Source organism: Triturus cristatus, chromosome 2_2 (genome assembly GCF_964204655.1).
Source record: "Triturus cristatus chromosome 2_2, aTriCri1.1, whole genome shotgun sequence".
Taxonomy (NCBI): Eukaryota; Metazoa; Chordata; class Amphibia; order Caudata; family Salamandridae; genus Triturus; species Triturus cristatus.
This window is the reverse complement of record NC_140582.1, coordinates 379,147,167-379,173,021: the sequence shown is the minus strand read 5'-3', so window position 1 is coordinate 379,173,021 and position 25,855 is coordinate 379,147,167.

Sequence of the window (25,855 nt, the reverse complement as noted above, 5' to 3'; positions counted from 1 at the left end):
GGTAGGGCCTTAAATTGGAGAGCAGTTTGTGTCCATCTGTGGATTTGGCAAATGGTATGAGTTGGGAATAGCCCAGGCTTTATCTTTGTTTTGTGTTAAATCTCCATCCTTAATGTCTCAGGGCTCAAATGTGGAATTAAAGTTGCCTGCCACAATGAAATGAAGGTTGTCAGAGCATTGTTCAAGTTGTTTTTCCAATATTTGGATGGTGCATGATAACACCCGTCCTTTAGTCCCTCTCCCATAAACATTGAAAATAGTTACCCTAGGCTTACACTTACTGCAAAGCTCGATGGCTAGAATGTCAGGTGAGTCAATAGAAGGCCGTCAAATGTCACAGTTATGAGAGGATCTAACCCATGTGACTAAGCCCCCATAGGCTCTGCCTCTCTGGTGAGGAGAGGCAGGAACAATGACGTTCAGGTACCCAGGCCTAAAGGTTGGATCTCAGGACCATGTCTCTTGGAATAGACCAAGATCATGTTCTTCCATGAGTGCACTTCAATCGGGCAAGCCGAACTTGGACCTTGGATCGGCCCTATTCCAGGAGATTCAAGAGAGCTTGCTGAGCTCAAAATTTGTGGATGCCTCTTCAGGTTCACTTGGGTGTAAACTCTCAGGAGAGGAAGTAATATTACTATGGTTTGAAAACCCTGGTGGAATGGGAAGAGAAGTGCTATTATAGGCTGAAAAATGTCTGAGCATGTTGTAATGGCGTTAGCTGTGTTAGAAGTTACACAGCTCTAGATATATTTGGGGAGAGTATTAGAAGACCATGTATGGGCAGCAGTGGCAGGAACAGACTCTCTACTAGCCACTAACATGAAGGGATGGCTGAAATTTGGTGGCAGAGACTGGAGCATATGCGTACATGCCCTATGTGCCTGTTCGAATCAATCAATCTCACCAAGTGATGGACAGCCGTCTGGCCCGGTGGCCTTGAATATTAGTACTGGATATTAGATTGACCTGGAGTGCATGTTCTAGTATCTAAAGCCACCACGTTGTTAGCCAGATCCATGTTACAGAAATTTAACTCTAACTTGTCAAGTTTGAAACGGGGGCTAACTACTCTATTAGCACTAATGATGTCATCACGAATAACCAAAGGGCAGCCCCTGAAATGGCAAATGCAATAGAGTGCTTCATTTTTGAGGGAGCCTGCCAATTCATCAGCGGTTTGCGGGCTCAGTTCTGGTATGTTAGTCATTGTAATGAAACCAAGAGGAGGGTGCATACTCGAGCTTACATGGGTACTGATGTTAATGATTCTATTGTGTGCTTTCCTGTGAGCCTGAGTATTAGTTGGATTGTCATTATGGCACCGATATTGGGTGGTGAGGGTACTGAGGTTTTTCATGTTCAAAAGGTCAGACCCCCTGAGCTTTTGGGCCTGAAGACAAGAGGCTTGTGTGTCTCCTGGAGAGGTGTTCTTGGTGTGATAGAAGACATCTGTGTTGGCAGTGGAGCAGCTAGGAGCCCGGGGAGAAGCATGGATGGGCATTTGGAAGGGGAAACTGCAGGAGCCCTGCTGGATGCTAACAGCTGATTTACAATGGAGGTCAGGGAGGTAACCAAGGATTTTCACACGCCAATTTCCTCCTTGAGGTATTGGACTAGAGAGGTGAGGAAAACCTCCCTCATAGCAGTAATGCCATGTGCTATAAGTTCTGTGGAGGAGTGCACAATGTTGTTACTAGCTACAGCAGGATCGCTGTGAATTTCCCATTCGGCTGGTGTATTAGACAATGGGGAAAAACGATTGATGCAAAGTAGCTCGCCACTGGGATCATCTAGACTTGGGGAAGCAGAGGGAGGAGCAGAAGGAAGTGGGCACGTGGCATTTTGGACAACAGTAGTGAGTTCCTGGCCCTGCTTCCTAGACCTCACAAACATACCAGGAATTCTCTTCTGGTTGACTATGTCTCTGCACTGAGTGGTTGGTAGAAGATCTAGGAGTACTAGAATGAGGGAAAGTAATATGGGGACTAAAATTTGCTCCCCTTCTGAAAATAAAGTTATCAATCCTGTCTAGAATGCAATTGTCCCCAGCAGTTTTTCCGTGATTTCTTCGACTTCTTGGTTTTCACTTCCCCTGTGCCTCCAACTGTGGCCTTTCATTTTCCCATGATCAGGCGGCTCATACATCACAAAGAATTTAAAGTTAGTGGAGATAGAAAGTACACATAGGGGTATCCAGGGTGAGATGACTTGCATGGCTCTCACTGGATTATTTTTACCCAAAATCCCTTGCAAACTTCAGTCTTTGACTAAAAACAACTTTTCCTCCCATTTCTGTGTTGAAAAGTTCTGGAATCTGTGGGGAGCCACAAACTTTCTTCTACCGGGCATTACCCCAAGTCTCCTGATAAAAATGGTACCTCACTTGTGTGGTTAGGCCTAGTGCTCGCGATAGAAAATGGTCTAAAATGCAACATGGACGTATCACATTTTTCCACTTAAAACTGACCTTTTTTTTGCAAAGTGGGTAGCTGTGGATTTTGGATCCTAGCTCAACCGGCACCAGGGGAAACCTAACAAACCTGTACATTTTTTTAAACTAGACACCTAGGGGTATCCAGGGTGGGGTGCTTTGTATGGCACTCACCACATTTATTTACGAGGAATCCCTTGCAAACCATAAATGTTGACTACAAAACATATTTCCCTAATTTCTGCAATGGATAGTTCTGGAGTCTGCAAGGAGACACAACCTTCCATCCAAATGGCATTACAACAAGTCTCCCAATAAAAATGGTACCTCACTTGTGTGGATAGGCCTAGTGCCCGCGAAAGGGAAACCGCCCAAAATACAACATGAAAGCATCACATTTTTCCACTGACAACTGACCATTTTATTCCAATGTTGGTTGCTGTAGAGTTTGGACCATAGGTCAGCTGGCACCTAGGGTAACCTAGCAAACCTGTAACTAGGTGTATCTGGGGTGAAGAGAGTTGCATGGCTCTCACCAGTTTTTTTTTTTACCTATAATCCCTTGCAAACCTCATCCTCTGACTAAAGAAGCATATATTCCTCACATTTCTATGATGCAACGTTTTAAAATCTGCAGAAAGCAACACATTTCCATGCACCTGGTGTTGGAATGTGGTTTATTAGTAGGGGTAGGTAGGTACCTACCACTAGTAATAAGGCCACAATCACAATATAAGGTCCATTCAAGGGCTTAATGTATTATTCATTTGCTCAACCCTTTGTAGGTCTCTGCGAGCAGGCATGCTTAACTTAGGAGACAGGTGTGTAAAGCATTTTAAAACACCAGGACATTAAATAAGTAAGACACAACACACAACAAAAATCCAACACCAATTTATAAGAATAGGAAATATTGTATGATGAAAATGATACCAAAACTACAGAACTGGAGACATTCTGTTTTAAAGAATATGCACTTTCTATTGCCTAAAAGCCAAAAGCACCACTTTGGGTCATCTGGTCGCGCTTGACCATGTCAATGTCAAAGAGTCAGGCCAACCGCAAGTGAGCGAGGGTCGGATACAGTTAGCGGTAGGGCCCGGTCACGTTTTTACCTTCTGACTTAGTCGTTTTTTTGGAGCTTTCTCTCTCGACATCGAGCTAGGATCATTGTCAGGCCGGTCTGTGGTTTGATGATGGTGGCTTGGCTCAGTATGATGCCTTGGTCAACTCCTAGAAGTCTCGTTGATGATGAAAATCTCTGGAGCTTCAGTGGGGTCAACCTGAATCTAAACCAGCGTGACTCTCGACACTGGGTCAGTCACTTATTGAGCTTTTTGACAAAAAATTCTCTGCATCTTCTCAAACTTCTGGATCTTCTTCCAGAGGATCTTTTTGGGGTTGCAAAGTGTCCACAACAACACTCCAATGTCCTAGAAGCTCTGAATTGCTCCTTGGGATGTTGGGACTACATCTGCCACAATGCACCTGGCCAAATCCTTTAAAGTCTAGCTGATGATGGTCAGCTGGTTTCTTCTTGCTGGAGATGATGCAGGTAGAGATCTTTTAACCTGTTGCTTTCAGGATGTCCACTCTTCAATTTTCAAAGAAAGGCAAAGTCCTTAAGACTGCAGTTCCAAAGTATGCAGCAGGTGCAGACATTCAGCGTGCAATTCCCTTGGTGCAAGCCAGGGTTTCAGTAGGGCAGTCCTTATTTCTCGAGTAGTTTTGTGTAGGAATCTGAGTTGCTGGGCAGCTATCCCATAGTTATCCAGTGTACTTGGGTGACAAGCAGGAGGGCACCTCATACAAATGGGGTGAGGGTGCCACCCTCAGGTATAGCAATTTCCTCCAAAGTGTGGCATACCTAAAATCCTAAATGGGAAACTCTCTCCTGGCGGTTATGAGCTGGCTAAATCATCCTACTTGTGTGGCTAACTTTCCCTAACACACCCCTTCCAGCCCCTCTGCAAATTCAGTTACTGGGGCTTTTATCTGGCTGGATGTGCAGGAAGTAGGAGGGGCCTGTGTCCTTTCCTAACGGTCATTCCCTCTTTGAAGACCAGTTTGGCTACACCACCTCCATCCTGCCTTTTGCTTAGCAGCTGCAGATCTCCTCCTTCCAGATGACCTTTGTTTCTCTGCATTCCACTTAACATCTCATCAGAGCACTTTGACCCAGCCTGTCAAAGGCTAGTCAATCAGGAGAGGCTGCTGGTAAGCTTGATTTTGGCTCATCAGAAAGGAACGTTCCATAACTTCTTTTCTGTAATAGTTATATAAAAATCTAACCGTGGCAAGTTGTTGGATTTATTCTATCATTTTGATACTTTGAAATATATTTTTAGCTCAGTCCTGTCAATAGTTATACTTTATAAAGTACTCCCATGTTAACCTATGGAACCAATGTGCTACAATGGGGAAAAAGTAATTGGCAGTTTTTCTGTCACCAGGGCATATAGAACATCTTTTAAAATATGCCTGCTTATAGTTATAAGGCACCCTACTCCTGGGCATATAGAACATCATTCAAAATATTCCTGCTTATAGTTACAAGGCACCCTACACCTGGGGCACTTAGGGGGGACCTCAGGAGTGAAATATATATAAAAATAAGGTATTTTAAGACTTTTGAATTACCTTTAATTCCAAAGTAATATTTGCATATAATTTAATTTTAAAAGCAGCCTGCAAAGCAGGGCTAACTTGAGAAATGTCAGTGCCCACGTAAGGAAATTTTTCCACTGAAAACTGAACCTTGTTTTCCAATGTGGGTAAGTGTAGATGTTGGACCCTAGCTCAGCCAGCACATCGGGAAACCTAGCAAATGTGTACATCTTTTCAAACTAGACACCAACGGGTGTCCAGGGTGGGGTGACATGCATGGCTCTCACCAGGGTTTCATACCTAGAATCCCTTGCAAGCCTCAAATTTGAATTAAAAATACACATTTTCCTCATATTTCTGTGATGGAAACTTCTGGAATCTACTGAGAGCCACAAACTTTCATCCACCCAGCATTTCCCAAAACCTCTTGATAAAAATGGTACCTCACTTGTGTGGGTAGGTCTAGTGCCCATAACAAGAAACCACCTAAAACACAACACAGATGTATGATATTTCTCTACTTAAAACTGACCCTTTTATTCCAATCTGGGTAGCTGTAGATTTTGGATCTTAGGTCAGCCATCATTTAGGGTAAACTAGCCAACCTATACATTTTGGAAAGCTGGACACCTAGGGTTATCCAGGGTGAGGTGACTTGCACAGCTCTCACCAGGTTTTGGAACCAGAATCCCTTGCAAGCTTTAAACTTTGCCCAAAAAAGTATTTTTCCTCACATATTTGTGCGTGAAGTTCTGAAACCTGTGGGGAGCTTCAAAATGCCTTCCGCCAGCCACTTTCCCAGTGCTCCCAATAAAAATGGCACCTCACTTGTGTGGGTAGGCTTGTTACCCATGACAGGAAACCTCCCAAAACTCAATATAAAAGCATCACATGTTTCCACTTAAAACTAAACTTTTTTTTCAAATGCAAGTAGCCGTAGATGTTGGTACCTAGCTCAGCTGGCACGAAGGGAAAACTTCAGATTGGGTGCCTTGTGTAGCTCACACCAGCTTTTCTTTACCTAGAATCCCTCACAATCTCAAACTTTGACTAAAAAACACATTTTCCATACATTTCTGCACTGAAAACTGACCTTTTTTCCAATGTTGGTAGCTGTAGATTTTGGACCCTAGCTTCGCCAGCACTTAGGGAATCAAGGCAAGGAAGTCCATGACTTGCATGGTTTGCACCAGTTAATTTGACCTAGAAGCCCCTGCAAACGTCAAACTTTGTTATGAAATACACATTATCTTCACATGTCTGTGATGGGAAGTCCGGAATCATTGGAAGAAGATTTCCTGCAACACTGAGTTCTCAGATATCTACCGATAAGACCAATGCCCCACTTGTGTGGGTAGGCCAAGAGGCAATTACACAAAAGGCCCTAAAGCCCTACATTAAGAGATAAGGAATAGGGATAGCTGCTGTATTTGGGGCCATGATGTGGCACCAACCATGCAAACCTGTGAACCACAGACATTTTAGAAATTTAGATATCCAGGGCAGTCCCACGCAGCACTGCACACAACTCCTAATACCTTTGTGCTGAATACACTTGTACCTGGTGTACACCACCTGTGTATTGACTACTGGTCGAATTTGTTTACTCGTTACTTGTACTGGTCTAAGACACATGAAGCTGGTTTTTTTCAAGGTACTGCGATCTTCCCAACTCCTGAAGAGGGCTAAAATAAACTGAGCCTAAAATGCGTCGACAGACTATACTTTTCAGATGAGTCGTCTAAATTCTAAAGATGAAAATAATTAAATAGACAAATATATCTAAAGGTTCAGGGCAGGATTCCCCGATAATATGACACCATTTAAGGACTACCTCTTATGTCGATTGCACATGAAAGGGGGAGTGCTATCACACTTCGTTAGTACACAAGGAAGACTAAAGACAAGACAGATTGAGTTTAAGTTGAGATCTTCTCTTGGGAATCATGGTGATTTCATTCCTTTTTCTTCAAAAAGTGCTGTAGGTACTTGGAGTGAGGAATAAAACACCGAAATGAAGTGAATAAATTGCTTGATACAACTCATACTGATGTCCATTTGATAAATTATTGTTTCACTGTGGTACACATAATTTTTTGATTTATCCCTATGAGATACCATGTTAATGTTTTAAAATATTCTATGCCCAGGTAGTGTGGGGTCATTCCAGCGCACTCCTATATGTTTGAACATCTAAATTAGGTTACGGACACAGAAGTCAGCTGCAGATTGTCCTTACTCAGTCAGGAGATGGGAGGGGTGCAATCATGCCAGAGATGGAGTAGTCTTCCTCACGGTTACAGCAATAACCAATCCGCATATATATTGTGCGGTCAGACCATTATCTACACATTGAGAATATTCTGCTGCCATTACGGCAGAGTATGCTACTGCCAGAGATATAAACCTGGTACTAATTTTTTAAGGCAATCCACCACTTACACTGGTTGGTTTTAGCACCTCCAGAAATGCAACCTTCAAAGCACAAATACTTATCAAAGTATCTGAATATTGAAACCAAGACTATTGACAGTGAGCCATAAGACACATCAAGGCAAAACCACTTTATGGTCCATGCACTCGATATTCATTCACCACACACAACACTTTCATACCGCCAGCCACAGGCCCAATCCAACAGATCAGCAAACGCACATCAACATGAGGTCGCCGTGGAAGAGCCCACCACATTCACATGCCACAGGATGGAATCCCTATTTAAGACAGCCTCTCAACTAGTCATGTTGCACACAAACACACCGCAAACAAACCTCTATAAACACATATGTACAGAAATGTTGACAGCTGATGCTTCCACAACCTTCACAAATACAGCCTGACTACAGTTTTTACCACCTGCCAAGTAACCCCCAACATTGTGAAGACTACCAAATGCATGCCTAGTGAACCTTTACTAATTGCTCCCATGATAGGCACAGGAGGTTCAGAAGACATGTTTTATATGTGTCTTTAGCGCACTCACTGTGTTAAGTGCGACTCCCTCTAGTTTCTGACTGCAAGTTGGGGGTGTCTGAGAATGCGTTCCGAGGCTGACAATGCTCAAAGTGAGTGAGTATATCTTTCATTGAAAGTAAAACAAAATTATTTGGCAATACTGCCCAAGTTCTCTAAAGGGAACATTATAAACCACAAAGAACATTAGTTTTTGCCACACAAGATAGGTAGTGAGAACATAGCATGTGTCACATTCACTGTTATGTGCAGTGCTGTGCTCTGACTGTAATGCACTTGTCATACAGTAAACTTAACATATACTATGTTCTAGTGGAGGATGAACATGGCAAGCAGGATAAACATTTCACACATACATTTAGCATTGAGTGCAGAGCTTTGAGTAATGTTATGATTTTTTTGTAAAATGTATGATCACCCGATAGGGTATTCTGTCGCCAATTCAAGGCAGTCAGAGCTGATCCATGGAGTAACCTAGTCAAAGAGCCAAGTGTTTATCTTTGTGCCGAATGCACTAATTTTAGAAACAGAGCATATTTGTAGAGTTAGGTCATTTCGCCCTTTTGGAGCCAATTACGAAAAGTCTATTCTCCTTGCTTTGATGCTGCCTATGGCGAGCAAAGGTATCTGGAAGGTTTCTGGAATCTGAGGGTGGTACTAAGGTGTGCTGGACTAGTGGTTTGTACGGATTTGAATGTATGTTTCAAGAGTTTGAAAAGAGCTGTGGATGAGTAGTCAATGAAGCTGTTTGAGGTGTATGGTGTGTGCGTGTGTTGATTTTAAGGCAGGAGGATGTGTGCTGCATTCTGCATGCTTTGGAGTCATCTACTTAGTTGAGTGACGGAGTAGTTCAGTAATGGGGGAGGTCAGCACCGATGGGTTTGAACCAGTAGGTGAAGGTAAAGTGATGGAAAGAGTATCTGTACTGACCTGACTGTCTGCCTTCTACCTATGTGAAATCCCTGTTAAAGCACACCTAGTCGAAGCTTTTCCTACTCTTTCATGTCTCTGTCCTCATCAAAGTTGTGAATTATCCCGAATCCTTGTCAAGTGAACATATACTAACGTCTTCTGTCACTAGATACTTAATGCTCAAGAAAACACATCTTTCATGTGCCTTCAGTGCACTCACTGTATAAAATCAAACTCCTTCCAATTTGTCGATGCAAGATGGAGGTGTCCGCCTCCGAGGTCTACATTCCTCGAACTGAGTGAGCATATCTACCTTTGAAACTAAGGCAAACATGCTGAGGAACGCTGCCTAATTTCCTTAAAGTAATAAGCCCAAGAGCCAAAACAAATGTCCTGTGGGGCTCAGTCACTGACACTTCTACTTTTGCTTTGCAGGAGTGAAAACTCAATTAGTAACTTGTATAATAACTAATGTTATTGAAAAGGGGTATGGGATACAATACATTGTATGAGGAGTGGTTTTGCATCTTTAGTATAAGAACAATATACATTTTTCATCCTGTATCCAAATTGGTGCAGACGATGCAGTGCTCAGACAGTGAACAAGTATATATACAATAACATAGAACAGGACACTGAATATATCCCAAGGTTGCAAAGGATTTTATATCAAGCAAACATAAGCGGAATTCTGTCTGTTCATATGTGGCATAGCTTGGTGAATCTTATCATGTTTTGAAAGCAGCTTGGGGAGGGGATACCAACGTTTTGACCTGAGTTAGTCTTGAGATCTATTCAGATCAAAAGTCATCTGACTAAAGTTCCCTAGTAACCATGGAATTTTGGGACCTTCAATAAGGCATCCTGTAAGCAATACATGCCAGAACACTTCACGATAGATTCTACGATGTATACTGAGTGGCTCGGTGTTGGACCTGTCAGCCTTACGGTGGTTTCCCCCTACATTTTTGCCCTCTTTTCCCCCACTGTGACCACACATTTTTGTTGGACTTAGGACTCTTGGCACCTTACCACTGCTAAACAGTGCTAAGGTGCAGGTGCTCTCCCATAAAACATGGTGACATAGGCATACCTGCCACAGGCCCCTGCTACCGCAGGGAGGCCTACCCCTCCATAGGCTAACATTGAGAGCCCCCTATGGGATAACTTCTGAATGGGACATAGAAAGTTTGTTGTGTTTGATATGGTTGGAATCGTAGTGGGGAACCCTGTCTAGTGATATATGGGGTTTGGACACTACTGCGTTTGAAATCCCACTTTTAAGAAAGTGGACATTTTCCTGCCTGCACTTAGTTTGTGCCCTGCAGACTCCCCCCTCCCATCTCCATGCTGATAGCCTTCTTGAGCTGGGAGGAGGGAGTGGTGATTCATACCTTTATACTTGAATAGGCTGGGACTGGCTGCCCCACAATCAGCTTAACGACCTCTGTAGACAGCCAGGAGCCACAACAGGCAAGGCAGGGAACACCCCAGAAGCTTCTGCCCTCTTCCGGTGACTAGGCACCAGGGTAAAAAAGGGAGTGCCCTGGCCACACATTCTTGTTACACCACTGGATTCAGAAGAAACTCTGCTGGAGTAAAGACTGCTGGGCCAGGAGGATTGCCACTGTCTGCTGAGGCTGACTGCTCCCAGGAACTGCTGACCCAACTAGCTGAGCTGCCCTGCTTACTGCTGATCTTGCCCTGCTAGAGGGAAACTAAAGAAAAAAAACAACGCCTCCACAGTTTCTCCATTCTTTTCTTCCTTTGACTGGCCCCCTGGTTACTGGACAATCACAATTCCCACTGCTGTCCCTGCATTGCTGGGCATGTGTTCCGCACCTCATCGCCGCTACTGGCATAAGGGAAACCCTCTCAAAGTTGCTCTGACCTCCATGTCAACTTTGCAGCACGAGTGAAGCCTTTCCAAGATTGCCCCAGAAATCACCACCGCCGGTCCCGAGTCAGCAGACCGATTAAAAATTGCCGCGAGGAAACTGTGCAGAAGTCAGGCATCGCCCGGCAACCAGAACTCTGCTCAGATGCGTCCCCGCTGACGAACGAGTCGCCCAGCGGGATGCCAGCATCGCACCGAGAAGAGTTGTGCTTGGCTCAAGAGGAGCCCTCCTGTTCCCCCGTGCAGTGCCCTGAAAAAGCCACGTGTTCCGGAGACCGGAGGAGCCTCGCACTGGTGCCCACACCGATCCCCCAGGTAATGTCCAGAATGGTGCGCTACGCCGCTGCGGGCAGGATATGGGCTGCGGACTGGAGGCTGGGTGGCCAGTAATTTCAGGACCAAGCCACCTGAGACCGGTTGCGAGGGGGTCTGTGCTCATCCGGGACCGGGCAGGAGGCTGTGCGGCAGAAGTCGTGGGATCGGGACCACCGGAGACTGATCGCAGGTCCGGAGAAGGGGGGGAACTCCTGAAAGATAACTTTTAAACCTTCTACGGCCTGCCTTGCACGTGTAACACTTTTCTGGGGCTGAGAGACTATTCTTTTTGAAGCGCTTTCCTCCTTCCAAATTCACTGACTTTTCCAGGACACTTTAACCCATGCTTTTGGCCCGTACTGACCCTGCCGACAAGCTGCGGTACCGGGGCCTGTTCAATCGGAGCTTGTGTTGTCAGGGAGTTAAAGAGACCCATTTATTTCACCAACTGCTGCTCACGAAGCCCATAACTCGCTGAAGGGAATCTTGCGCTAAAGATCCTTATCTGGGGACTAGGAGGAATACAGTCCCTGCGCACATTTTTTTCTTTTCTGCTTATAAGCCATGAGACTGAACTGGTGACCAAACATTTTGCCTAAAGACTACCAGGACTTGCAAGATTGCTTCCTTTACAAAAACACTGTCAGCAAACATTGCCAATAAGAGCTCATGTTATATGTGGAATTCTTATTGATTAGGTCTTGCCGAAGATGTGAGATAAAGATATTTATATTTTTTTATAAATAACTGGTGTGGTGTCCATTTGTGGTGTTTTACTGTGTTATTGTGGGTGTGTGTGTTACACAAATACTTTACACCTTGCCTCTTGAGTTAGGCCTTACCGCTCTGCGCCAAGCTACCAGAGGGTGGTCCTGGGTGCTTTTGGATACCTTATCGGAAGTGGTGGTCCCTACTTGGACTAGGGTGCATACCCCTGCCAACTAGAGACCCTGTTTCTAACACTCGGTTAGTCGGACAGTTCCATTGGGGTAAGCAAATCATTCAGAAAAAGTACACATTTGTGTTATTACATACAAGAATATTCCTAGACAAAACTATCAATGTGAAACAGGTCATTTAATTTCTTACATGGTCCTGTGCAGACAAATGTATTATTCAGGAAAAGCACACCTTTGAAGTGTGTCTACAATCATGTTGGTAGCATGACACAATGCAAAAGTGTGCTTACCAGAGAAATCAATTTTTCTCTACCGGACCCTTTTGTATTGTTGGCTTTGTCTAGGAGACTGTGCTTGTAAAGCAACAGCAGAATGCCATCATCATGTCCCTCAGAATTGCTGGAAGATGAGACAAGACTCTCCCCTTTGAAACAAGGCCTACTTGAAACCTGGGGAGGGAGTTTTTGGCTTTTTTTCCCAACTGGATGGGAGAAAGCACTTACCTGCTTCTTCTGCCACTTTGGTGGGGAAAAACGCATGCTGACATCCCAGATAGGTGAGAGGGCGGCAGGTGCTGATGCGGAGGCGGCTCTCCATCACCCCAGCCCTTTCAAAAAAATTATTAATCCATTAGATGCCTCGCCAGTGTCAGCCAATGGCCGACACACACCCTGAAGAGGGTGTGCAGGTGTGTCAGCCATTGTGCGATACCCGCAATGAAGGGGTTAATGTACAGTGTGCTGTAATGTTTATTTGCTTTGGCATAATATCAAACATACATAAATAAACTTGACACTTGATAGGGCCTGGGTAGATTACTGTACCATCTGTTACAAATGTCCCTAATAAGAGCTTTCAGCAAAATAGTGTTGGTGTTCATGGATGTTTGGTACATAAATGAATCAGACACTGAGAGCCGGTGAAGTATTTTTGATTAACAGACATGGTGATGGGCTACAGGTGGAGGTTAATCAGTAAGCATGCAACTGGAACGAAGCCCCCATATGTCCCCTCCCTTCCACTAACAATTGCACAACAGGTATTGAGTATATTGTTCGAGCTTGAATTTTCAATTATTTTGGACAAAATTAATTCAACATTGAGATAGAGGGAAACTTTCTAACTATTATACCTTGTTCCATATCAAATGACAAAGTCAGTGAGAAAGTTAATTTTCTTGCATATTCTTTGGAGACATACTTGTGCATCCTGTAATTTGAAGATTTTATGCATGATAGGTTCACTTCAAACTTTCAGAAGCTAAAAACTGAGGGCCTCATTTGTGAACACTTTTGCGCCACCAGAAGATCACTTTTTTGACATTCCTGTGGCACAATGTGCCCCTGGCATATTAACAAGGCAACGTAAAGCCACTTTACATGGCTTTTCATGGCCTTGCAAATATGTGCCCCTTTTACGCAGAAGACTGCATGAAAGGGACATTCCATGGGTGTTGCTGTGGGTGTTCCCACCCATTCTGCAGCACACAAAGAAAGAGGAAATCGCCTGAATTATTGATTTTGTGCAGGAAGGTATCCCTTCCTGCACAAAATCAATCAGCCCTGTAACACAGCCACCCTTGCACCATGGTGCAAGGATGCCTGCGTTAACGCATGGCAGTCCATTGTGTGCCAGCTCGAGGGAAATGGACAGGAATGCACCATATCTCATAGATACTGTGCATTCCAGACCTTTTGTTTTGACATGGGGCAGCGCAGCAAGATTTCTTGAGGCGCTGCCCTACGGCAAAACCTCATGAATGAGACCCTGAGTACCAAAGTAGTTGCTAATAGTAAAAAGAGACAACCCTGCAGTAGCACTCTTGAATTGAGAAATAAAATTATGGGTACATAATTCAGATAAGTAATTCAAGCTGTAATATGACATTCTCAAGTCGTTTTTTCCCATAGATTGACCATGTTTTGGTCTTAGTTAAGTCATTTTTATACATTACTTAAGTTCATAGAATAATCACCATTGCTAACGTAATGATTTACTATTGAATCATGAGGTAAACATCAATGACTGAAATCAATTAGCCTTAAAATATGGCTAGGCAAGGGTAAGGCAAGCTCCAAAAATATCAATTGAATAAGTTCTAAGTTCACTGAAACAAAGACTTTGATAAATGTTGCAAAATATAGTTTGCTAACTATTGATCAGAATAGCTTACTCCCTATAAAATATGAATGAAATGTGGAAAATGTAGACTTTAAATTTATAGTTTAATTTTTAGCAGGTACTCTAATGATAATAAGAATGAAAATTGGCAAGGAAACATTTTGAGAAAATAGCAAAATTATTTGAGAACACACAACCACGTACAATAACCCAATGTATGTCAAAGAAAATTTAAATTAATATTTAGCAATGCAACGGTACTGACATGATATATTTATCCTAAAATGTCATGTGCTCTGCTAAAATGTCATCTTAAAAATATAATTTGCACCTTTTACAGATGTATGAAGAAACTTTGCAAAGTATCGCAAAATTGACCCAGATATTTGAAAGTATGGGTTACATTTTAGGAATAAATCAATTTTCTCAGATTTTTCTATTTTGATTCATCCACAGTATTTGAAAAATATAAGGGTGAGTTAGTTTTCTATAGACAACAAGTGAAGTCTTCTTTGCTATGACACGTTGACATTAACTAAAATGTACTGGGACAAGTAAACCTCTAAAGTTGGCACAGGAAGAGAGGTGTATTATGATTCCTGTAGATGGGGTGTTGTTTGAGAGAGGCATTGTGCTACATGTGATTGTGGCCCCTCAACCTAACCAATGCAATTACTCATAAAGTCAAGCCAGAGGTTATCTGTTGTAACACCAGTCATTGTCATCATTTCCATGGCTGATTTTGTGTCAGGGAACCTCTGTTGGGTGGAGACCTGTGACTAGGCCTGGGCAAAAATTTCGTTCCGTTCGCGGAAATTGCGATAATTTGACATTTTTGCGTTCCGCGGAGAGCGCGAAAATGTCAAAAATTCCGGTTTCCGCAGCTTGGCGATAATTTGTTTCTTGCTCGAACTGTAAAATGATACATTCTCGCGCGCGCGCGATCGCCTTACCTGAATCCCTGCGTTCGCCGACAAGTTTTCTTGATCCGGTCGCGTTCTCCATGAGATGTTGTATTGTTTTTAGCCATTTGCGCTGTCTCGCGACAGTTCGCGCCCGCAGTGACGTCATGCGTCGCGCGATCACGTCTTTCTTCTCGCGATCATGCACCGCGAGAACAACTCAAAACAAGATGGCCGCGCCCGCAAGCAACCACATGGGTAAGTTGGCGACCCGCAACCATGCAGAAAATCTCGCGAACATGCCGGAAAAAAACTTCCGCATCTTCGCGATATTTCTGCTTGTTTGCGATAATTTTAAACATTCTCGCGATAATTTGCGAAGGTTAATTCCGCAAATTCCGCCCACCCCTACCTGTGACAACATCTAGGCCCATATTTCACAAGGTTTTGCATTGACCTTGTGTCAGACAAGGTGACCCAGGGCAAAGCAAAATCTAGAATAAGATTTACCATGCCATGCATAGGCACCCTGCAGGGCTTGCTAAATATGGAGTAACGCAAGGCAGTGCAAGTCGCTGCCTTGAGTTACCCTGCCCCAGGAAGTTGTTACATGGGACATCCATCCATGTATTCTGAAGCATTTCCAGAATTATCAACACTGGTAGACCTGGGAATGAACAGAGTTGCGGGAGAAGAACTTTGTAAATAATAAAGTAACTGGTTTCATCCTTATTAGAATTAAAGAAAGTAATTTCCACAGCATTGGTTGTGGTCAAGATGATGCTCTTTATTTTATTCTCATATTGTGAAATACGAATACAGCCTGTATTTCTTCAGTGCATTTTTGCGGGCTGTTGTCAGAAAAGTAGCTCTTGGAGTGCAGCACACGTGTTTTGGAACACCTTGTAGTATGATATTACATTCAACAACTGTTCAGATTTGTAGTATATGGACCTGGGAATGCATCAGAATTGTACGCCTTCCCGAAATAGGTGTAACAAGGAGAAATATCGTTATTTCTCCTCATTTCCTCTTTATAAGTGTGCTGACTTCTACAATACACTTGGAAAGAGGAAAATGCCTGTAAGCATTTTTGTCATCCAGGAAGGTGTGCCTTTCTGCATAAAAACATACTGCCTGTAACGCATGCATTGGTTCTAGGATATACTGAGTATGCCAGCGCAAGGAGAGGAAAGGAATTGACCATATCTTGATAGATATGGTGCATTCCAGCCTTCTCTTTGTCTTGCTTCATTGCATTGCATGAAAAAACATAAATTTGCGCCCTAGCCTTGAAGTGATCCCTGGGTATTATTTGTCTTAAGAGAAAGGTCATGGTCTCTCTATAGAATTCGTTCACATAGAAAGCAGTGAGATATCTATTCTCTTTGAGGTTGGAATTCTCTCTTCCATCAGGTCACTACTAAGACAATGCAGGCAAGGAAAGCAGAAAATTAGACTTCTTTAATAATAATACAGTGCCACAACCTTATGTGGAGCTGGTACAGGGGCATCCACCATGGTAGCGCAAAACAACATAGGCTGAAATGAGAACTGTATATGCCTGACTGTGCCTGTTTCTCATATAATAGTTAACTGAGATAGCTAATCAGGTCAACAACTTCTGACATTTCACAAAAAGAAACGGTATGAAATAGGCATCTAGAGTACCTTTCATTGCAGCATTATTGTATAGTGTGCATTTAATATGCACTTTAAATGATCAACTGTGGTGTAAACAACAAGGCCCCACCCTAGAACCCAAAATGATAGTTTAGTGATCCAAAATAGTACCCTTTGAAATTATGATTTTTTAAGCGTGAATGAATCATCATTCCACTCAAGTAAAAAGTAACAATATATTCAACTACATGCTTAAATGCTAGACATAAGGAAATTGATTTAATTTGCTTTCTACAAAAATGTTTTAAGTCAAATGTATTAAAAAAAGATATATTGAGTTAGTACGCAAACCTAAAAATGAAGCACAGTAAACAAAGAGTGAGGTAACATTGGATAAGAGTCTTCTTGATATTACTGTGGGAAACTTATTGATACATAAAATATACAGAGTACTAAAGCATTTTCACAATTTCCAATAGAACATAGTGTTGTGCGACTTATGCTTTCTCAAGTAAAGTTGTGTGTTTGTTGGACAACATAAAAGTTGGATTGGTAGAAGACTAATTCTGAGCCCCCCTCAGGATATGTTGGCCTATGGTCCTGCTAGCTCACAGTGCACCATCTGTACTCCAAACCTTACACTGTTTACAAATCGATTGTGCAACCTCAGAACATGATAGTCCTGACTTCACAAGGAAATCATGGTAACAGATCTAAAACCCTTTTGCTGTTACCTATCCATACCCAAAGAGGTACACAAGAAATACACAGTGAAGTGTTTCAGTATTTATGGAAGCATTGTGATTTTTGAGTAAAATACTTGTGCTGCAATGATTAAAAGCAGAAAACAGACATATTGTGATTAACATTACTAGAATGGTGAAGAAAAGGAACACAATTCATCAATTTTGCTGATTACAGAAAGCTATATGCTTACATACAAGTACTCCTATCTAGTGCATTCTACCCTATCATGTCTAAAGTGAGTCGAGGTGCCAAATCCCTGTTGGGTGGTCTAACTCCCCATTCCCTGTGGGTAGGTGTCAGCAAGCTGCCTGTCTTGGTATAGAGTTGGACAGTTTCCCTCAAATGAGGTGAGATGAATCAGCTGAGCTGGAATTCTGGTATGGTCCAACCTCTCAGTGTCAGAGAAATGCTCCACTGAATTTAAGAAAGGCTTGATGTCATATATAATAGCAATGTCCATGTTACCATGCTGAAGTCAGGCCACTAAAGCGGCGATAATGGGCTTGATAATATACCCTTGAGAATTCCAACAGAAGCCCAGGTTCACACCAGAACATGGGCTTCTATTGGAAATCTCAAGGGCATATTATCAAGCTCATTAACGATAATTTTAACGCCGTTCTTGATAATATGCCCCCACATCTTGCATGCTACACTTAGCCCATGTACAGAGTGTGTAAGGTGCTCTGACAGAGTGCCTACGAAGTGGTATTGTAAGCAAACTGAGTTTGAGGAATGCCATCCTGTGTGTGCACATAAGTGAATGTGTGTCAAATGTCACCATGTTTAGGGAAAAAAGGCAACTAAAGAGCATGAGCATGTAAAATTGTGTTTCTTAACTGGGCATAATACCGCAATGTGGCAGTAGAAATTGAAGGACAGCAAACATGCCCTATACACTAGACTAGTATGGCTTCCATAGAAAGCCTTCAGTGTAAAGACGAGTTTGAAACTAATTTATATATGGTCTCTACATCTCAGTATTATTTTAAACTGCCCTGATGTTCAGGTAACAAGTGGCAAAATCCCCTGCCCACCAATCATTTCTTAGATCTCCAAAGACGTGAAGGAAGTGGTAGAATGGCAGCAGACATCCACCAGCACCACTGGGTCACCAGAGACTGAGCAGGAAATATAGGAGGAAAACATTGCACAACTGACTCCATCACCTTCCTATGCCTCCCTCAGCCAACCCAAAAGAGGTAGGAAAATGGCAGATGTTGCTGCAACATTGCCCCAACTACCACATCTCCTGTGCCTCTGTGTTATCTTACAGAGTATGGGGGATAGGTGGAAGTAGTAGAGGGTGGCAGAACCTCATGTATACTTGTATTAGTTGGGAATTTTGTGAGAGTGCGTCCAGGTATTCTTTAAAAAAAAAGCTATATATATATATATATATATATATATATATATATATATATATATATATATATATATATATATATATATATATTCCTCACAACTTTAACCCACTTTCCTGATACTTTGGATGCTCTCCGGCGGTGCGCTCCACGGTACGGCAGGGAAACGCCGTTTCTACTTGCTACATTGTTTCCATCACAGAAAATCTGTGCCCACTCACAGATGCCACAATAATTCTAATAAACCCCCATTGATGTAAAATGCTTCAGCAATTTTATTTCAGTGCGAGCCAGCCACCCAACGCATTTCGATCTCTACTGAGATCTTGTTCACGGGTAAAATGATGGGTGAAGCTCAACTAACTATAACGGCCAAATTTCTCTGGTTTTGTACGAGTGAAATGTCCAGCTAACTATAACGTCCCTGAAACCTGTGGTATTTTCAGTGAATTTGTAAGGTTTTTAAATCCTAATTTCTAACTATAACGTCCCTGAAACCTTTGGTTTTTTCAGTGAATATATATAGAAATATCTTGGATTCTGTCACACTCGCAGATCACTTCCACAATGACGGGCACGGACCACGGCATCAGTGCAATATCTTTTGTTTATTTTCAAACAGCCATTACGCATTTCGGGCTCGATTCACAGAACTTAAGACAAAATCCTAAACTTACTACCATTTTCGTATTCACAGAAGGCACTTACTCATTTTGGTATTTACAGAAGACACTTACTCACTTCGGTATTCACAGAAGTTAGGAGTCCTAACTTTAGGACTCCTAAATGCCTTCTGTGAATACCAAAAGTCTTAAAATTAGGATTTTTCTCAGTTTAGGAGTCCTAAAGTTAGGACTCCTAACTTTACTACTACTAAACTGAGAAAAATCATAATTTTAAGGCTTTCGGTATTCACAGAAGGCATTTAGAAGTCCTAAAGTTAGGAGTCCTAACTTTACTACTACTAAATTGAGAAAAATCCTAATTTTAAGACTTTCGGTATTCACAGAAGGCATTTAGGGGTCCTAACTATACTACTACTAAGCTGAGAAAAATCCTAATTTTAAGACTTTCGGTATTCACAGAAGGCTAACTTCTCTGAATACCAAAATGAGTAAGTGCCTTCTGTGAATACCAAAATGAGTAAGTACCTTCTGTGAATACCAAAATGGTAGTAAGTTTAGGATTTTGTCTTAAGTTAGTTCTGTGAATTGGGCCCAATGGCTTTATCGAGCCTGTAGGTAGTTATAGTTAGCACCTATTTTCCATAGGAAAAAGCTTTTTTTGATTTGCCAATAACTAACTAATGGGGCGCTCCAGTCAGCTCCTGTCTTGAAAGTTTTGGGGTGATTCGTCAAGCGGGGGCTGAGAAAAAAGAGGGGCCCAAAATGTCTTTTCCCCATGTTAAGTTCCATAGGAACTTAAGACACAGCTACAGCCTGAACGGGTGAACAGAATTATACCAAATTTGTCAAAAATGTAGCTGTTGGTCCAGAAAGCACAATTTTGTTTAAATGATGTAAATCAGCTCAGTAGTTCCTGAGAAATACAAAAAAGAAAAATATCAATATCTGAGCATTGAGGAGGAGTCGCGACTCCTTCCGAGCACGGGCCACCTTTCGATTGGCTGCCAACACTCCAAACCAGGAAGTGTTGGCAGCCATCTTGTGACTCGGTAACCGAGTCACAAGAAAAAGGGTGAAAAAAGGTTTAAAAATGAGAAAAGGGGGCAGGGTAGAAAGACCCTGACCCCCTAGGTCTGGTCAGTGGGTCCCACAAGGACCCCCAGGTCCCCAAAAAATATTTAATTTTTTTTAAGAAACATCCGAAGTGGCATTGGGTGCGTGAATTCGGACAAGAAAATAAAAAAAAACTAAGTGCGGTCTCACACTTTGTTTTTTATAAGCCCCCGGGTGGGCCAGTTCCTGGGGGCAATGAGTAATTTATTTGCAGGGGATCGGAGGGGGCCGCAGCCCCAGGAACCATCAACTATCCAGGGCTTGTTGATTAGATGTGTGGGGGTTGTAACCCCTCCACGCTGCCCCGGGGCATTTGTAATAAAAGGTGGAGGACCTCGCTGGCTCCCTAAGCCCCGGGGACCACCACTTCCCCAGAGATAAGCAAATTTAGGGAGGGGGGCCACGCGGCCTCCTCATGGAACCCTTGTTGGCCCTGGGACCGCCACCCTCCAGGGTCAGCTCCTGCAATGTCACGGGGTGTTCTTCCCTGGGACATTGCCGTTTGCTATGACAGGGCGGGAGCACGGCTCCAGCCCTGTCATATCAAACTCTGCTTTGCTTCGTTGAAGCGAGAGCAGGAAACCTGCTCTCACTTCAACGAAGCAAAGCAGAAATGCTTTTGGGCAAGGGGAGCTGCATGTCAGCATCTCTCCTTGCCCAAAAGCAATGCTGGCTCCCGCAGGAGGCGCAGAGCTGGTGGGACTGTGGGAGCATTGGAGCTCCCCCCGCGGTCCCCAATGCTAAGGGCTGGCCCCGGGGTATGGGGCCCCCGGGGCCAGAAGTGGCTTGGAGGGGGGCACGCGGCCCCCCTCCTTTAATGACATTTTTTTAAGAAGAGACTAGGCCCTGGGAGATTGTGTCCCCGGGGCCTCTATTAGCCTGAGGAGGGGGCCATGTGATCCCCCTTCTTTTTTTATTAAACATAAAATGGTGGCAGGCCCCGGGGGATGGGGTCCCCAGGACGAATACGAAATAATTAAAGTGGATATTTTTTTTTTCGAGTTTGTAGTCGCGACCCCCATGTAATCTCGTTGGGGTCGCAAATCTACTTTAAATAGATAATTAAGTAGTATATAATGTAGAAGGTAGTGTTGAATTTTTGGAGTTGTTTTAAAAAGGTACTGTAATTGAAGTTAATGACAAGATTACAATTGATAGAGGGGGCGTGGCCAGGTGCTGAAGATGCCGGGCGCGTCTTACTATTGCTTCGCGCTGAATCCCTTCATAATCCTGGGCATCCTGGCTGAAAGGCAGATTTTCCTGCCTTAACATACACCCTTCATGCCCATACACACCTACCATCCCTGATGAGGGTCGTCCAGACACTGGAGGTGACTCGCTGTGGGAGCCCAGCCGTGTGGTAGGCTGCTGCGAGGCAGCCTGTCTCCCTGAACTGCTGCTGTGGTAGTCCCCGGGATAGTTCCGGGACGGCCGCTGACTGCTGCCCCCTGACTCGGCGGAGCTGTGGCAGGTGCGGCGCCACTTCGTGGACGTCCTGAAGAATGGCAGAGGCGGCCTGTGGACTGCCAGCAGGGAGCACCTGCTGCGAGGGGCTGGCCCGCTGCTGCGGAGGCCGCTGCTGCCTGCTGTCCGGGGATGCCTGGAGAAGTCTTAGCTGCCAAGGTAGGCCCTCTAGATTTAACTGCGGCATCTGCCCGGTGACGGGGGGCCATGGGGGTCGGTCAGACCTAGGGGTCCCCACCTGGATACGTTGTGATAATAGCTGCACGACTGCTGGAGGTGAGCTGCTGGGCAGCTGCGGCGATACCCTCTCCTGTGGTGGGCGGTCACGGGGGTCTGTCGGGCCTAGGGTCCCCACGGAGCGCAGCATGTTGGGTGGCAAACCAGATGGGCCAGGTTATCTCTCCTGCGATGGGGAGCCACAGGGGGCGGTCGGGCCTAGGGCCCCCATCGGAGTACGCTGAGTGACCTGGCGGACCAGACGGGCCGGTGTGCTGGGTTGTCTCTCCCATAGTGGGGGCATCGGGGGTCGATTGGGCCCAGGGCCTCACCTACACTCTATCTGCAAATATGTCTCAGAGGATCACGGCGGCTGCCATGAGGAAGGTGGCCACGTGGGTAGATTAGGCCTAGGGCCCCTCACCTGCAGGTGCAGCGGAGGCCGCGGCGAGGCCCAGCTCTCCCCGTGTCGGTACTGAGGACCTGCTGGGGTCGCATATTCCTTCCTCCTGGGGGGCGGTTCTCCCATTTTACTGTCTGCTGTGACCATCACCTGTGTTCTGGAGCCTTGGTGTCGTGTTGGGAGTGAGCCATGATGCACTCAGTATGCGCGATATACGTCTGGCAGTGAGCTGAGGGGCAGTGGGGCCGAACATTTGATATTTCTGTTGGACCCTCACATTCTCCTGCTCTCACACCTGATGGAGTTATTGCTGTGGCGAAGGGTCGTGTGGTGCTGGCGGCAGGGCCTGCCCTGTAGGTGAGGGTCATGGGGTTTGGCCAAGCCTAGGGCCCCTGACCTAATCACACTTTGCGGGCTATTGGCAGGGACATCACCCGGCAGATGTGTATGCTCTGTACAGAACTGCCTTAGGAGTTCCTCAGCTGAGGCTGCTGCGGACAGCCCTTAGTGGTTCTTTCTGAAGCCAGAGTCTGAACTGTGGTACCACATTTCTGCGAGGGTGGGGTGCTTACTTCACTTTCCCCGTCTGTTGTATCCTCTGTGGCCCCTGTGGGGGGAGTCTTGTGGCCCAGTGGGACCTTGTAGTCACTGAAATCACGGGGGGCACATCGTTGGTTGGAGTGAGACCACCTGCGGAGAAATTGATTCTAGCTACCGAAGCAGCCACTACACTGGGGGAATCGTGGAGGTTTAACATCCTTGCCTCGCTCCCTATGAGAAGCACTCAGCAAATCGTCATGGGCCACCCACGTAACAGCACCCCGCATGATGTGCCCCTTGGGGTCAGGCTGGGACCTTGCCCGCGGCCCCCGGATTGGGGGCTACGATGAGTCAGCCTGACATTGCCACCATACTGGACTCTGGACTGGCAGAGGTTGAGCGGATCGGCAATGCCCTGAACTTGACCCGCACCTCCTTGGAAAGCCGGATGGACACTATTACCTCGGACTTCACGCTCCTCCGGGCTGACCAACACAAGTTCTTGGACCGGGTTCGCGATGCGGAGGCCTCACTAGCAGACCTTCAACCCCGATACCCGAATTGCTCCTCCGCGCTTCAAGATCTACTGGACCGGGTTTGCACCCTGGAGGAGAAAGTGGATGACGCAGAGGGTCGTTCACGCCGGAATAATGTACGCGTGGTCAATCTCCTGGAAGGAGTGGAGGGACGGGATCCAGAGACCTTCAAAGAAGCCTGGATGAAAGAGCTCAAGCCCCCCGGATCGCTCTCCCCACAATTCGTAGTGGAACGGGCCCATCAAATACCTGCTTGCAGGCCCACTCCTGGGGCTCGCCCTCGTCCCTTCCTATTTCGAGTTATGAACTTCAGAGACAGAGATGCTATTCTATGGAAGCTGGGCAAGCACCTAAGGTAAAGAATGTCACCGTCTCCCTCTTTCCTGATTACACGGCCATATATGTGGTAAATAATTTAATTACCGGGACTTAATTTGATGCGGAAAATCTATAATAATAGCTCAGTAAAATAAGAGGCAGAATCCGTGGTATTAGAGGTTCGGAACGGGCTTTATTCCAAAATCAATTCGAATTGAGGACTCCATATTCCATCACCACGAAGGTTCAGGAAGTGAAGGACCCCACTTTATTGACAAGTAATCATTTATATACAATAGGCATTACAGTGAAACAGATGTCGGAGGCGTAACAGTTGATAATAAAAGATAAGAACATACATGCGTAACTAAAGTGGGTGTAACTAAAGAACGTCATCAGGTATGATGTCCTAAATGGGTTGTTCCATGGCGCCCGAACAGGGACTCTTTCTCATCTCACGCGCCGGCGGTGCGTTGCAGGCCCGGTCTCCTGTCACAGCTGGACGGACAACAACGCGTACCCACAGGATTTCCTGTATCTCCCTCCTGCCGAGCGGGGGTAACTGAGGCTGCGATCAACACCCAGACGAGGCGGTGAGAAGTGCGAAGTATCCCGACCAGAGCCTAGCTGAGAGAGCAAGATCCGAGGTATACAGAGGCCCACCAGTTCCGAAGTTCCGAAGTTCCGAAGTATCGAGTCGAGTCCAGTCCGGTCCGAGTCCAGTTCAGTTCAGTTCCGAGGCCTTCCGTTCCGAGCTACCCGGTGAGTACCATTGTCGGGGAGGCGTTCTGACGTGCACATAGGTTGTGCCGGTCAAGACGGGTTTGGGTACACAAATCCGGTCTGCACTGTTTCAGCAGTGTATCTGTACTGTTTAGCAGTATATCAAGTATGTCTAGTATATGAAGTCAGAATTATCTAGTTAGTATCGAGTATTATGCTTAGTGAACGGCCATCATTGTTGTTCATTAAATGTTAAATGTTAAATGTTTTAAATACGTTCTGCATATTGTGGTGTGAATGACTGTTCATTATTGTGTTTCGTTGTATTAAACGTGTTCAAAATTAGGTATCAGATCAGATCAGTTCTCAAAATGCCGCTCTTTTCGAAATTAAGACAGATCAAAACTAGAAAAGGGGTACTCGAAGAAGCTGTTCCCATTCCTCCTAGGGACACTCCAGGGTACTTTATGTATCATAAACATGGCCTAGACGCCATATTATTTCTTGATTTATGGGTAGACTACACCAAGGAATTACCAGAAAGTCAGAGGTGGCCCGCAGCTGGGACCTGGGATGCAGATTGCATCGTGAAAGTAGAGGAAGAATTATGGAAAAAGAAAGCTAGACAATCACAGAAAGACGCCATTGAATTATGGCGTAAAGAATCGTATAGACGTACAGAAAAAGCACGTAGGCAGGAAGAGAAGAGTAAGGAGAATTTAAATAAAGTTCGAGAAAATATATTAATTGAAGAAGGTACTCGAGTAAAATCAGAACAAGTAGACAAACAACGAAATGCCCTTATGAATGGTATGTATCCTCTCCTGGCCGAAGGATTACCTAAGGCTACTCCGGAGATACCAAAAGACTTGCCACCCCCATTGTTTCCGATAAAGGTACATCCCAAAGGGCATCCCAGAACCGCAGAAGATGTTTTTCTTTCCTCTTATTTAGACGACGCAGCTCCCGAGTATGCTAATGCTGCGCCACATAGACCGCCTGCAGAGGGGGTTCAATGCCAGGACCCTCTTCCGTCTGTACCTCCGCAACAGCAAACTCCGACACAAGTTCAGGCAAGCACATCTGCTTCGACATCTGTATCCACACCTATAGTTGCTATAT